Raw genomic sequence first — 16,007 nt, 5'->3', positions numbered from 1 at the left:
TCATCTTAATTTATTTTGTGTCTGTTATTGATTATATTATGACATAACACTTGGGGACTTTTACTTGAGAGATACCTCTTTCTGCCAGTCTGCCTTCCCTTTTTCCTTGATTGCCGCAGTCTGGCTGGGCACAAAATCACGAGCCACTCAAGCAGGAACAAACTTTATTTCCAAAACTCCTGTGAATGCCATGCATGCGGCCTTCTCAGGGGACACACTACACCAACAGGAAATCCCTCCTCCAGAATTCCCTCCTACCGCACTTCCCCAACCAATGGGAACTCTCTGGGAGTCCTGAGAGAGCTCCAAAGTAGCAGGCTGAGGCGGACAGCAGGGGTCTAATCTCCAATTGAATGCACATCTTAACATAATCATTATCATCTCAATGGCTTGCTGGGGTCACCTTTCAACCAAAAATGCCATGCATCATTCCTACTTGGCTATGGCTCTCAGAACTTGATGTTGTATCATTATTACTGCAGGTAAAAAGAAGCATAATATTATGTTACAGCTTATAATGGCGACCTCTGGAGAAGGCAGCCACCCCAGTGGCACAGTGACACCCAGGCAACTGGCACAGCTGCAGGAGCTCGAACCGCGGGTAGCCCGCAGACGCCTGTCCCAGGCCCGCCATAGGGCCACCCTGGCAGGGCTCTTCACCAACCTAAGGAAGACTGTTTACCCCCAGTCTGAGCTCACAGCCTGGAAGGTACGGGGACCTCAGTGTGGGGCCTGGCCCTGCCACCCTTGCTGCACAAGGCTTATGGCTGGACCTCCCTGTGGTGGGTGATCTTCAGTGGATGCCTCTGGGGCTATACCTGCTGTGAGAGATGGGCCTTTTCTACCTGCAGCAAACCAGCCTGGCATAAGTAAAGCAATTATGGGCCTGAGGAGGGGCCTAGTTTGCCAGCCACTTCTGTGCCTGTCCACTCAACAGGCAGTGGCCTTTAGCACACGCTCAGGCACCCTGTATATCTACCCAAACACACACACCTGTGTGCACACATGACACCACACATGTGCACACACCATAGACATACACGCATGCATGCATCATACCACTATCACACACATACACGTGGCCAGACACGCCACACATGTGCGCACACCCCCAGGCAACAGGGCTCTCCAAGCAAGTATTTATCTTTTCCTGTTCTTAATTCTGCTTTTGTCCTCATACAACTTTTTAATTGCTAATTAGCAATCAATAAATTAATTTTCTAGCAGAGTACAGAGGTCCAAGTATATTGGGGTGGTGAAAGGAATGGAGTAGTCATAATGGTGGAAGCATTACAGAAGGTCAGAGTGGAGGAGTCCCTCAAGAGGTGCAGTTCCCCACCTCCTTATAGTAAAGGAGGAATCCTTTTAGTAAAGGAGTTGAGCAAGGACTTACTAGCTGGTTGACATTAGGTCAGAAAGAGTCTCTGTTCCTACTCCAGGACTGGCCCTCTCCCCACCCTCTACCTCTCTGGACTATCCTGTTGTCTGGTGTCTGTTCCCAACCCTGGGGGGGGGTCCCTTTTGGCTGATGCCTTCTGCAAAGCAACATTCACAAGCTTCATGTTTTCTGTTCATGGCACTGGCAGAGGCTTCTCAGTGCATATGAAGAGCTCCTGAGCAGGCACAAGCCAGGGCTTGGTGGAAATTTAAAAAGGTGTCCTGAAGCCTGCATCCTGGTAACAAATATTTACCCCTCACACTTCAGGTAGAGCTCTAATCTCCAGAGTATACAAAGAACTCACAAAATTAAACAACAAGAAAACAAATAACCCAATCAACAATTGGGCCAAGAATCTGAACAGACACTTCTCAGAGGAGGATATACAATCAATCAACAAATACATGAAAAAATGCTCACCATCTCTAGCAATCAGAGAAATGAAAATTAAACCCACCCTAAGATACCATCTCACTCCAGTTAGATTGGCAGCGATTATGAAATCAAACAATAACAAGTGCTGCTGAGGATGTGGGGAAAAGGGTACACTTGTACATTGCTGGTGGGACTGCAAATTGGTTCAGCCAATTTGGAAAGCAGTATGGAGATTCCTGGGAAAGCTGGGATTGGAACCACCATTTGACCCAGCTATTCCCCTTCTCCTACTATACCCAAAAGACCTAAAAATAGCATACAACAGGGACACAGCTACATCAATGTTCATAGCAGCACAATTCACAATAGCTAGACTGTGGAACCAACCCAGACGCCCTTCAATAGATGAATGGATAAAAATATGTGGCATTTATACACAATGGAATATTACTCCGCACTATGCAAAATTACATATAAGATGGTGTGAGGGGAAAGAAAAAAGAGAGAGAAACGTGTCACAGTAGATTGGGTAGAAAGAGGTGATGGGAGGGGAGGGGAGGGGAGGGGAGGGGGGATAGAAGGGCAGCACAATACAATAGACACTAGTATGGCCCTATGTATAAATGTGGCTGTATAACCAATGTGATCATGCAATCTGTACACGTAGAAACATAAGATTACGTGCCCCATTTGAATCAAATATATGAAATGTCAAGATCATTGTAATGTTTTGAGCAACTAATTAAAAAAAAATTAAAATAAATAAATAAAAATAAAAAGGTGCCCTGAGCACCTTGGTGCAGACTTTATTATATTTAGCTTAAAGAATCCCAACACAGACCCACGTGCTCTTGTAGAGTGGTATAGGGGTCTGGTGAGGGATGGAGGGAGAATCATTCTTCCCCTCTCTGCTAAGTTGGGCTCAGGATCCAGAAGGAAGATGGCATATCTGGGCCTTTCTGTCAAGAACCTGACCAGCATAGCTGTGCTTCATGTCCATTGGATGAAGAGACATTTGCTGTGTGCTTCCAGAGGTGCATGAAAACCTAAGTTCCTGACATAGGCCCATGGAGGTGTGCACATAGGTAGGCAGCAGGAACAAAGAAAAAAATAGACCTTCAGAACTCACAGTAAGAAGTCAAGTAAATCCAGAGGAAAACCACATCCATACCCCTAAAATTTGTGCCACTTGACTTAGCATGTGAGAGCATGGCTATTAACTGGCCACAGTGATGGGAGGCAGGTGACTTCTGGCCTTCAGTCAACATGTCCATTAAATAGGGAGGATAGTAATGGCTGCCTCATAGGCCTAGAATAGGGTTTAATGGGATACTCCAACACAACATTGTTCTTAGAGCCTTAAAATGTTAGAATCATTATTCCCTAATATATTATCTTATTTATCCCCCACAGCTCTATTCCTATCATTCTCATTGTACAGGTCAGGACACTGAGACTTCAGAAGATTAAATTACTGGCCTAAATGATGCAGCCAGGAAAATATCTGGAACTCAATGTTCTCTTATTCTTCTTTAACTTACTTGAGGGAAGGCCCAGGATTGTGCATGAATAAAGGAGTTGTTGTTCTATAAGACTAATGGTGTAACAAGGTCTCATGAGTCCTCTAGGCTGCCATAACCAGAAACTGAGCAGCTTAAAACAACAGAAATTTATTGACTTATGGCTCTCAATGCTGGAAGTCCAAGGTCAAGGTTTCACATGCCCATGCTCCCTCTGAAGGCTCTAAGGGAGAACCTTTTTACCTTCGCTAGCCTCTGGCACTTGACAGCAGTGCTTGGCTTGCAGGTGCATCATTCTGACCACATGGCCACATTCCCCCAGTAACTTCACACCATCATCCCTCTGTGTGTGTTTATCTCTTTGTCCACATTTTTCCTTTTTGTAAGGACATGGGTCATACAGAATTGGGACCCAATCTAAAGACTTCATTTTAACTTGGTTACTCTATAAAGTCTCTGTTTCCAAATAAGGTCACAGGCATAAGTTTCAGAAATTAGGACTTCAACATCTTTCGTGGGGTGGGGGGACATAAATCCCCCCCAAACAAAGGTTCTACAAAAATTAGCACTTCCAAAACATTCTAGAAACAGAATTTCTATGAATGGCACCTGGTTTCCCTGGATTGGTTTGATGCAGTAAGGGTGCAAGTTGTCCTGCTGAGCCAGTGTGGGCAACTCATCCTGGACCAGAGGAATAGAGTGGGAGTCCATTCAGGCTGCTATAGAAAAATACCTTAGACTGAATAATTTATTAACAGAAATTTACTGCTCACAGTTCTGGAGATTGGAATTTCCACAATCCAGACACCAACAGATTCAGTGTCTAAAGAGGGCCAGCTCTCTGGCTCACAGGTGGCACCTTGTTCATATAGTAAAAACAGCAAGTAAACTCTCTGAGGCCTCTTTTATTAGGGCACTAATCCAAATAGGGCCTCTACTATAAAGCACCTCCCCAAGGAAGGACTGTAGGGAAAGGCAAAATACCGGGGAGTGATATTGGCCAAATTATATTAATGTATTATGTGCATGAACAAATACATTATCAGTTAATCCTACCATTATGTATAATTATAACACACCAATAAAAATAGGAAAAAGAACGAAAGACAGAAAAGAAAAGAAAGAAAGCACCTTCCTGAAGACCCCATCTCCTATTACCCTCACATGGGGTGGGCAGGTTTCCAACATATGTGTTCGGGGGAACATAAACATTTAAACCATAGAAGCTGGGGAATCACCTTCTCATCCTAAGAACAAACCCAAGATTCTGGCCCCTCGTTCTGAGTCCTTGCTGCTTTGACACCATAGCCATGTCAGACTAGGACAACAGTGGATAGGAAGAAGGGGTGGGCCTTGCTCAAGAGGTGTTCAGAGGTTTTGCAATTAACTGTACTCTCACATAGGTTTTGTTCCTGTCACCTGGTATTTGGGTCAGCAAAGCATCGTGCTTCCAGCTCCCCTTAAGTCTCTTTTTATGCACCATCAGAATCCCCAAGAATCTAGAATGAAAAACCCAGGCTGCCACCCCCTAGCTTCTGTAGCTTCCTCTCCCTCTGCCCACCCCAACTCTGGCCACATCTCACTGTGGCAGTGCCCGGAGCAAGGCTGGCCTGGCCTGCCTCTGTCTTTACGCACACAGTTATTTGTGCCTTTGAGACTGTGTTCTCTCCAGAGCTCTGTCTGGCTCACTCTGCTGCCTTGTTCCATGGAAGTTTCCCCCTGCAGTCAGAATATTCTCTCCTTCCTATGTATTTCCACAGCCTTTTGCTTCTACCCCTGGTTAGCTCTTAATTTCATCTTGTGTTAAGGAGAGCTGTTGCCATGCTTGCCTTCCCTGTTAGAATATCAGCACCTTGATGACAGGACCATCTTGTTGACCCTGTATTCCTGGGGCCCAGCACACAGCTTTGGGCTTATGCATACCTGAGGGAGGCCATGACCCATGGCAGATGTGGGTGCTCAGCCTCACAAACGACACTTAGGGTTTCTTGCTTTTGAATGGTCTTGCAGTTTCCATTTTGACACACAGGAAAGAAGGAAGGAAAGCAGGAAAGTAGGAAGTAAGGAAAGGGAGGAAGGAAGGAAGGAAGGAAGGAAGGAAGGAAGGAAGGAAGGAAGGAAGGAAGGAAATAAGGAGGGAGGAGGGGCTGGATGGAGAGAGGGATGAAGGAAAGAAATTATGGAGCAAAAGAATGAAGGGGAAGGGGAAATGCAAAGTTCAAGTTTATAGATCATTTGATAAGTTTTTAGATCATCTGGAGTGTATGCATTTAGTGAACACATATTGTGAGATTAGTAATGTAATATTAACCAGCCAGTTGCACATGGTCAAAACTAAGCAGAAATCTATTCATTTGGTGGTGCCTCCTCTGGCACCTTATCCCACCTTCTGGTAGCCTATATAGTCACTTGCTTTCCTCAGTTTGCTGAATGCAGCTCATTTCCAAATACTTTGGTATTTCAGTGAGAACTCATTTCTAGGATACAAAGGAGATTTCATGCCTTCTGTGCACTGAAATAAACTTTCCAATCTTTTCACCATCAAGGCCAAAGATGTAACTTTGCATCTGAGATAATGAATGTGGCGTCAGGCTAGGGAGGGGGTTCCTGGGTCCACAAAAGCAGTCTCTGCATTGAAAGGATATATTTCCAGCACTGTCTCTGTCCTCAGTGGCAGGTTCTGAATAAGACAAAGAATCACATTCAGGAACTGGAACCAACCCTGGACAACTTGCTGAAACTGAAAGGTAACAAATACCTCCCTGGAGAAGGCTGGCTCCATTTTTCTATTGAAAACAGAGAGATTGGGTCACATTGAGTCAATAGGTATTTATTGAGGGTCACTGTATGCCAGGCACTGTGCTTGGTTATCACTAATGTTGATGTCCCTGACCCTAGGGAACTTGAAGTGCGGCCGGACAGGCAGGGGTCACCAGACTCTGGGGGTTTGATGACACTCCTAATGGGGTGCTGTTGAGAGCACCTGACCTCACCTTGAGAGGCCAGAGAATTGGTCAGTACTTTTACTGAGCTGCCCTCTTGCACCCAGAAAGGGAGGTGGAAAGTGGCCTCTGGACTCCCTAGTACTGAGCCTGGGAGGGTTCAGAGCTCCATCATGGAGCAGAAAGGCAGGAGAGACTTAATGCAGGTCTGACTTTCTCCTTTGTGACTCTTGCCTCAACTTCCTAATAGAATCCTTTAATCTGGAGGATGAGAATGCAAGCAGCTTAGAGGAAGTCAAGGAAGAATATGTCAGAATGTTCTCTAGAAATGACAGGTAAGATCCAGCAACCACAGAAGAATGAGAACCTACTGTCTTGCCCCTTTGGCCTTGGAGGCTGCCTCCCAGTAGTCCACCCTCCCTCTACGTGCAAGATGGTCAGGGCTGCTGCTCACTCACAGCTGTCTGTCCTAGGTTCTCCTTTATGTTAAGTGCATGCATCAATTTATTTTTATAATTATAAAAATGATTATTACAGAAAATGATTACTATAGAAAGTGATTATTACAGAAAATGTAGAAAATACAGAAAGGCCTGAAAATATGAACCATCTCACCTTTCAGAGAAAATGTTGATTTTGAGGAATATCCATCCACCTATTTTTCAAATTTTGCACGTTATTTTTAGAGTGATGACATCATAATGTGTATCTTATATAGTATATTACTACTTCTCATATCTTATATATATTTCTTAAAGTCCTCAGTTAATAGAATTATTGGAAAGTATTATGAAAATAAGGAAAATGCAAATCTTGGCCTATTTTACAAGTCTCATAGGAACCTAGGAAAAAGCACATTATACTTGAAAGAGGAAAATAACCTAGTATACATAGGTGTCACAGATGCTGAACGGGGAATGTTATTAATAATGTCACATTTAAATTGTGAAAGACTGATTTGAGAAATGTCTTTCTTGTACTTTTTTATATTTAACTCATGCTGTTTCTGGGCTTTTCATGAATTCTGTGTGGATATATTCTCAGCACTCAAAGGATGACCTAACCCTTGCGTTCACCTGCAGCTTGCAAAGCTGCTTTGACTACAGCCTGGACTTTAGGGGCAATGGCTCAGCCCCTGTCATCTCTGGTGGCTCTGGGCATGTCCAGCTCTAATGGCATGGTGTACATCCAAGTTGGCCTCTAACAAAACAGAGCTCAAGCCATCTTTTCCCCCTCCCAGAAGGGGGCTGCAAACTACTTGCTATTCACAGTAAAAAGTCCTCCTGGATGAAGCCATGTGGCTTCTAGTGTTTGATGGTGTGATCACGCATGACTTTCACTGTCTTCTCAGTACTTTTTGGTGTTTTCCAAATTTTTAAACAGTGAATGTGTATTATTTCTTATGTCAAATAATCAGGGGAAACAATTATCAAAAATGAAATTAAATTCACATTATAAATGATGTGAAGATATACAAAAATCTGTCAAAAGGAAAATAACTGCCTACACTTAATCTTATTTCATAGACAACTTGATCACCATTTTGTTCCCAGATGGGAGGCAGGTGTGGTGTGTATGTGTGCATGAAGGTGGAAGTTAGGAGCCTTGTTTTAAAAATCACACTGGGCTGATGGTAAGGTGGGGCCCAGTCAGAGATGGTTTCAGTCAGGCAGAATTCTACATCGGCTATTCACAAATGACTAACAGTGATCCCATCCCCATTTATTGTAAGTTGTTTTTTCTTTACTGGAATAAAATATGAAATTTGTCATATATTTAAAATCTTATAAGTCCTTTTATCACCTGCTCATAAAAGAATAGCTAAATTATAATAATTAGGGAGGAATTTTTTGCTATAATAATTAAAACTGTAGTGCCAGCATAGAAAAGATTAATTTTATTTTGTAATTATTATAGTTTAGTAATTAATTAGCTAATTGAGTGACTTTGTTCAAGATAATTTTTATTTCCATTCCTGGGAATTGTTTGTACCTTTTGTTTTGTCTGTTTTCCTGCTGCACCGTGGATCTTTTTCTTATTTAATTATAGAAGTTCTTTATATATACAGAGGAATTAGCTCTCTATGATAAGACTTGCCAGTTTTTTTCTTTTGGTCATTTGTTCTATTATTTTTCCTATTGTTTTTTGCTTTTTGTATTTGCCATGCAAAAAAATGAAGTCTGTTCTATCAATCTGTTATGACAACCTGGGTTGTAGAGAATACTTAGATTCTGTCTTTCTCTATTCTGAGATTAAAAAGTTGTGTTTGTTGTTGTTGTTGTTTGTTTTTTCTGGCAAGTTTGCTTTTTAACAGAACTTGGTTGATTTGGGAGTATTCCTATCAGTATGAAGAGAAGCTGGTTTTAAGTTCTGACTTTCTAAATTGTGTTCCATGCTATTAAAAATGTATTTTGAAGAGCAAAATTCTATAATGTTGATGAGTCCATCTTATTCTTTTCTCATACTTTGAACCTTTGATTTTAACTTAAATATTTCATGATTTTGGTACTACTATAAATAATAATTTAAAAAATGGTAATATTCAATTGTTCATTCCTAGTATACAGATATATGTGTGTGTGTATATATATATATAAATGTTTTTAACATATATATTAATTGGCACATAGTAGTTGTACATATTTGTGTGTTAGTGGGATACTTCAATACATGTATATAATGTTTAATTATCAGACCAAGGTAATTGACATTTCTATCACTTTAAACATTTATCATTTCTTTGAGCTGGGAATATTCCAAATCTTCTTTATTAACTATTCTGAAAAAATTAATTCTTGTTAGCCATAGTTATCTCTATAGAACATTAGAAAATCTACCTCCTCTCCTGGAGCCCTATACCCGATAACCATCCTTTCTCTATCTCCCACTTCCCACACCCTTTCCAGGCTCTGGTAACCTTTATTCTAGAAATAGTATTGATTTTTGAGTATTGATCTTGGTTCTGCAACTGCCGCAGTCTGGCTGGGCACAATTCAGGAGCCACTTGTCAAAAGAAATGAACTTTATTTTTAGAACCACACACACCAAACAAAACAGCTCCTCAGGAAAAACCTTCAGAGCCCAACTGCCACCACTAGCTTCCCACAAGCCTCTCCACCTCCCCCACTCCTCCTGCTCTTGAGGCTGATTGACTGGGTGGTGTGGGCGGAGCCAAAATGTCCCCCAATGAGCAGCTTCGTGGTCTGAAAGGGCAGGGAAACAGCCCAATGAGCATCACCGCAGAGGAGCCAATCAGCTAGAAGTTGCTAGGGCCGCTGTGAGCCAATCATCAGCTGGCTGTCTGAAAGGGCGGGGAAACAGCTCAATGAGCATCACCACAGAGGAGCCAATCAGCTAGAAGTTGCTGGGGCTGCTGTGAGCCAATCATCAGCTGGCAGTCTGAGAGTTTGCTGGGGCCCCTTCGACTGTGGCTCTCAACATCTCCCCCTCTCTGTTTAAACAACAAGCATGTGGCTTAGGGACTCTGCCTGGCTTAGGTTGTCCAATTATACATATGGTTTTTACCCATTATCAGATGAGCTGACCTCAAGGCATCAGCCTCCTGTCTTAGGTTGGTACGATTGCAATTGGATCTTACCCATCACTAACTACCGGTCAAGTATACAGCCACACCTGTGGATAGGTCTCTGTACCAGGCGGGGGGGGGGAGGTTCTTTGCCTCACTTCTGTTGGCCCCCAAATTTTAGTTGAACAACCATCTCAAGCAGAAGGGAGGAAGATACACCAAGCCAATTGACGGCTCCTTTTGGAAAAATTGTACCACTGATGACATCATCAGCAAAAATACCCCAACACTACCACAAGTCACTGCACCAACAGATAGTTCACAATGCATACAGGTGAGTTCACAATGCATACAAGTGAGTTCACAATGCATACAAGTGATACATAGTCCAGGCAAGTTCTGCAAGCAGTTCAGTGATGGCTATTGCAGAAGCTGTAGATTGGTTTTATCTTTGTCTTCACTGGCACTGGGATGAAGATAGGAATTCTGGCAATAATGGCTAAAGAAAAAATTATGTAACATTCCAGAAGGCACTAAAAGAAAACAATTTTCTTAACAATTTACATTATCTTGAAGACAATTATTAAATATAATGAAAAGGAAAGGTGAAAGTAAACAAACAGATCTGTTAACCTCCTTTTATGTTCACATATTAAAACAATCCTCAACAGTTGTTTACTCAATTTAAATTAAACCATTTAAATCACGTGAATAAAAAAAATATTTGGATCCATTTTTTCATGAGCGCTCATCATATATGATATATGGACATATGTACGTTCAAACATATAACACAAAACACAAGTGTGAACACATAATACATACAACACATACATAATAGTAAAGGCCTTATAACATTTTAAAGCTGAAATCTCCATTGCAATGTTTAAAAACTCTATAGTCAAAAAATAGAACTGATCAGCAAAACATTAACCTAGGTCTGTATGAGCTCAAAAAACAAAATAGAACTTCATGATGTGGGAAAGGGCAATAATAAAATAAATATTGAAAAAAGCATCCTGGTTCTGTCACAGATGTAAGGGTAGCCAAACTGGAGTTCTGCATATCAGCTGTTATGGATATGAGCCAAATCATCTTCTTTTTGGTCTCAACATGCAACCTTGCTAAGTTCCCTTCTGAATTCAGTCATATGTTTGTGGATTCTTGGGATTTTCCACATTCTCACATTGTCTGAAAATAAAGATATTTTTATTTCTTCCTTTCCCATATGTAGACCTTTTACTTTTTTCCTGCCTTATTAGATAGCTAGTATCACTAATATAATTTTTGAATATGTGTGTGTGTTTGTGTGTGTGTAGACACACATATAAAAAGAGAGTTTTTATATACAAAATATTGCTATTTATATACTAAATATTGCTAAGATTTTGAGTTTCATGTCTGCTGAGAATATTTGTCTACAGGTCTACAGTATTACTAACTTGTGTCTGTTTTCTTCCCCAGTCTGGTCTCAAATAGTTTTCCTCAGAATGGCTCCTCCACCTGGTGCCCAGTTGAATCAGTCAGAAAGGATGCTGAGTAAGAAGAAAATGAGGAAGAGGAAGACCAAGAAGAGGAGAAGGAAGAGGAAGAAGAGGAAGAGGAGAAAAAATTGATCTCTTACCTTCCTCTGCAACTATGTTGCCAGACCTCCTGGAGTTTTAACGGTGTGAACAACTGGGTGGGGTGATGTTTGGACACACACAGAGCTCCTGTGGGGAAGGGGACAGAAACTCCAAGTGGAGTATGCTGTAGCCTCAATGCATGCTCAAATCAGCCTGAATTATGGGAGGGGCTTTCTTCTCAGTACTTTTTTGTGTTTTCCAAATTTTTCAACAGTGAATGTGTATTATTTCTGATGGTAAATAATCAGGAGAAACGATTATTAAAAATGAAGTAAAATTCACATTGTAAATGATATGAAAATATTCAAAAATGTGTCAAGAGGACAATAACCATGTAGGAGGGGCTGGGGTTGGGCTTGGTCTGAGGGGCTAGACACATAGTCTGGAAGCTATAACTGAAGAGCAAATACAATGTTTTTTACTTAGACTGGGTGTTTATTTGGGGCACAAGGGGGGCTTGTTGATGGTGATTATGAGGGATAAGTTCCCCCTCCCTGTACCCCACAACACTCTACATGTCCCCTTTCAACCTCATATCTGGTCTTAACAGAGATAAAGGTGGAGGCTGGCTGGTTCAGATTTCCTTTGACACAGCCTCCTCCACAGACCCAAGACCCCTCAGTAGCCTTATTGGCCTCCAGAGGCACAAGAGATGGAGACTCAGTCCACAGCTGAGCCTGACTTACAGACCCCAGATTAAAGCAGCAGTCTATGAAGCCTGCACATTGATGGCCTCCTAATTAGAATTTGGGGGGGGGATGCGAATTGAGCAGCCACACCTCTCACCTAATATTGAGCACAGCTTTAGGGGCGGGGCCCTGGGAGGACCTGGGGCAGCCTCCCGAGCAAAAATCTCTGTCCTTGGTCCCCAAGGTGCCTTCTGCTCCCCGACAGCCGCTTCTGCCCTGCAGGGCTGGGGGTAGAGGCTTGAGGCCAAGCGCCGTGCACCCCCAGCATGGCCCGGACACAGTGCCTTAGCCTCTGCAGGGACAGACTCCTGAGAGGCAGCACCTCTCCTCTTCCAGGTATCTCAACATTTACAAGCAGACGATGGACCTCCTGACAGGGAATGGCATTGTCTCCTCGCAGGAGGTGACGCTCCCCATTGTCTCTGCAGCCATCTCCCACCTGTGCTGCACCAAAATAGCGGGGGTGATGAACAACTTGTGTACATTGATACAGCATGAGTGGGAGCCATTTATTGTAGGACAAGAGTGGTATATATACATTCCACACAGCTTATCTTAATTAACATAAAATAGATAACAGCAGTCAAGCAATAAGGAATCTCCACACTTAATGGCTCCATGTCATTACTTCATAAACCACTCCCTCTGGCAAAATGCCAGGCGCCATGTAGACTTGTTTACAGACTCTAACACTGCGGCCATCTCCCACCTGTGGCAGACGCTCTCCGAGGAGAGGAAGGCCATCCTCCTGCAGACCTGGGCACAGAAGCACGGGGGCCTCCCAGACCTCCGGGTGGCCTGCCAGGAGCCTGTGGGTGCCGAGGGCAGTGTGAAGGACAGCAGAGTAGACAGCCAGGGGGCCAGCTGCTAGCTCGTCTCCACCCCGGAGGAGGTGAGCAACCTGTGGGATAGCGGAGGACACAGAGGAACCACTGTCACCCTCCACCCAGGGTTTGCTTGGTCATTTTGCAAGCTTGAGGTGCCTTTTCTATTGCAGGTGGCACCACAGGCTTCTAATTTTCTTAGCATAATCTCCACAATCACCAAACAGTGTTTCTTGTTAGTGTCCTGGCCTTTCCATAAGATTGCAGAGGGGAAGGTTAGATCCTGTGGGAATCTTTCAGCTGCCAAGGACTTGATTATTAAACTATGAAAAGCCGGCAGGGGGCCTGTAATCCCAGTGGCTTGGAGACTGAGTCAGGAGGATCCCAAGTTCAAAGCCAGCCTCAGACATTTAGTGAGGCGCTGAGCAACATAGGGAGCTCCAGTCTCAAAAATAAAATAAAATAAAAAGGGCTCAGTGGTAAAGTGCCCCTGAGTTTAATCCCCAGTGCAAAAAACCAACCAACCAACAACAACAACAAAAACATGAAGAAATGCACAACTCACGTCAGGGAGGTCAGTGTTAGTTGAGCTGCTCAGTGGTGTCCCCTTTTATCTCTCGTGCTACAGTCTGGCTGGGCACAATAAAGGAACCACTTGTCAAAATAAATGAACTTTATTTTTAGAACACACACACTGCACCACAGAGCTCTTCAGGAATTCCCTCAGAGCCCAACTGCCACCACCGGCTTCTCACAAGCCTCTCAACCTCCCCACTCCTCCTGTTCTTGAGGCTGATTGGCTGGGTCGGGTTGGCAGAGCCAAAAAAAAGTTCCCCAATGAGCAGCTCCGTGGTCTGAAAGGGCAGGGAAACAGCCCAATGAGCATCACCGCAGAGGAGCCAATCAGTTGGCAGCTAGAAGTTTGCTGGGGCCGCTGTGAGCCAATCATCAGCTGGCAGCTGGTTGCTGGCAGCTGGAAGTTTGCTGGGGCCCCTTTGGCAGTGGTTCTCAACATCTCCCCCTCTCTGTTTAGACAAAAAGCATGTGGCTTAGGGACCCTGCCTGCCTTAGGTTGTCCAATACTACATATGGTTTTTACCCGTCATCAGATGAGCTGACCTCAAGGCATCAGGATCCTGTCTTAGGTTGGTACAATTGCAATTGGATCTTACCTGTCACTTCTACTTGTCCACCATACAGCCACACCTGTGCATAGGTCTTTGTACCAGCGGGGGAGGGGGTGAGGTTCTTTGCCTCACCTCTCTTGGCCCCCAAATTTCAGCTGAACAACCATCTCAAGCAGAAGGGAGGAAGATACACCAAGCCAATTGACCGGCTCCTTTTGGAAAAATTGTACCACCAATGACACCATCAGCAAAAATACCCCAACACTACCACAAGTCACTGTACCAACAGATAGTTCACAATGCATACAAGTGAGTTCACATTGCATACAAGTGATACATAGTCCAGGCAAGTTCTGCAAGCAGTTCAGTGATAGCTATTGCAGAAGCTGTAGATTGGTTCTATCTTTGTCTTCACGAGCACTGGGATGAAGATAGGAATTCTGGCAATAATGGCTAAAGAAAAATTACGTAACATTCCAGAAGGCACTAAAAGAAAACAATTTTCTGAACAAATTACCTTATTTTGAACAGAATTATTAAATATAATGAAAAGGAAAGGTGAAAGTAAACAAACAGATCTGTTAACCTTCTTTTTTGTTCACATATTAAAACAATCCTCAACAGCTATTTACCCAATTTAAATTAAACCATTTAAATCACTTGAATAAAAATTAAAAAAAAAATTTGGATCCATTTTTTCATGAGCGCTCATCATATATGATATATGGACATAAGTACATACAAACATACAACATAAAACACAAGTGTGCACACATAATATAATACATACAACACATAACATAATAGTAATGGCCCTTATAACTTTTTACAGGTGAAATCTCCATTGCAATGTTTAAAAACTCTATAGTCAAAAAATAGAACTGATCAGCAAAACATTAACCTAGGTCTGTATGAGCTCAAAAAACAAAATACAACTTCATGATGTGGGAAAGGATAATAATAAAATAGATATTGAAAAAAAACATCCTGGTTCTGTCGCAGATGTAAGGATAGCCAAACTGGAGTTCTGGATATCAGCTGTTATGGATATGAGCCAAATCATTTTCTTTTTGGTCTGTAGAAATCGCTTTAGTTAATCTCTCTGGAATCCAAATCGGCTGCTCTTCTGCCGCAGGCTGCCCGGCCCCGGGCCGGCTGAGTTCCGCTCCTGCCGCCGCTATCGTTGAGCAAACCTGCCGCACCCCTGCTGAGCGATTCCCTGCTAAGCTGTCAGTGCACACGGGCTTGCAATCTTGCAACCCGGTTGGGCACAAAAACACAAGCCAGTCAAACTGAGACAAAGTTTTATTTAGAGAGAGGCCGTGTGCGTCCCCTAACAAGTGGGTCCACCACGTGTGTGTTCTACCTGAGCCGGGGGGGGCTCCCTTTCCCCCGGAACACCCTCCTACCATCCTTTCCCAACCAATGGGAACTCTCCCAATACAAGAGTGACATGAGTAACCTGAGTCCTGAAATGGGCCCAGCTAAACAGCATGAGTCCGATTACCATATGAATGTGAATTGCTGGCTGGCAGTCATTAAATCCAAAGGTGCCTGTATTAATATTTTTGCTGTGGCTCCTAACATCTGCCCCCTTCTGTTTAATTAAACAACAGGTAAATGTGGCTAGGGACCGTGCCTGTTAGGTATGTCCAATTCACATATGGTTCTTACCCGTCATGGGAAAACTGACCTTATTGCGTCAGTCTCCTGGCTTAGGTTGATACCACTGTAACCGAATCATACCCGTCACTGACTACCGGTCCAGTATATAGCCATACCTGTGGAATAGGCCTATGCACCAGTGGGGGGGTGAGGTTCTTGCCTCACCTCTGTTGGCCCCCAAATTTAACCTTGGTGCCAGTGGGGGGGTGAGGTTCTTGCCTCACCTCTGTTGGCCCCCAAATTCAGACCATCACTAGCAGAAGGGAGAAAGACGCA

The 16,007-nt window shown here is 43.3% G+C and overlaps 1 pseudogene; it reads left to right on the top strand.

Moving 5' to 3' along the window:
- Positions 1–517: 517 nt before the first annotated feature.
- LOC113178311 (stimulated by retinoic acid gene 8 protein homolog) overlaps positions 518–16,007 on the top strand; it is a 45,508-nt pseudogene continuing 30,018 nt past the window's right edge.

The sequence above is a fragment of the Urocitellus parryii genome, chromosome 3, assembly GCF_045843805.1.
Source record: "Urocitellus parryii isolate mUroPar1 chromosome 3, mUroPar1.hap1, whole genome shotgun sequence".
Classification (NCBI taxonomy): Eukaryota; Metazoa; Chordata; class Mammalia; order Rodentia; family Sciuridae; genus Urocitellus; species Urocitellus parryii.
This window is presented reverse-complemented; position numbering and strand designations above follow the sequence as displayed.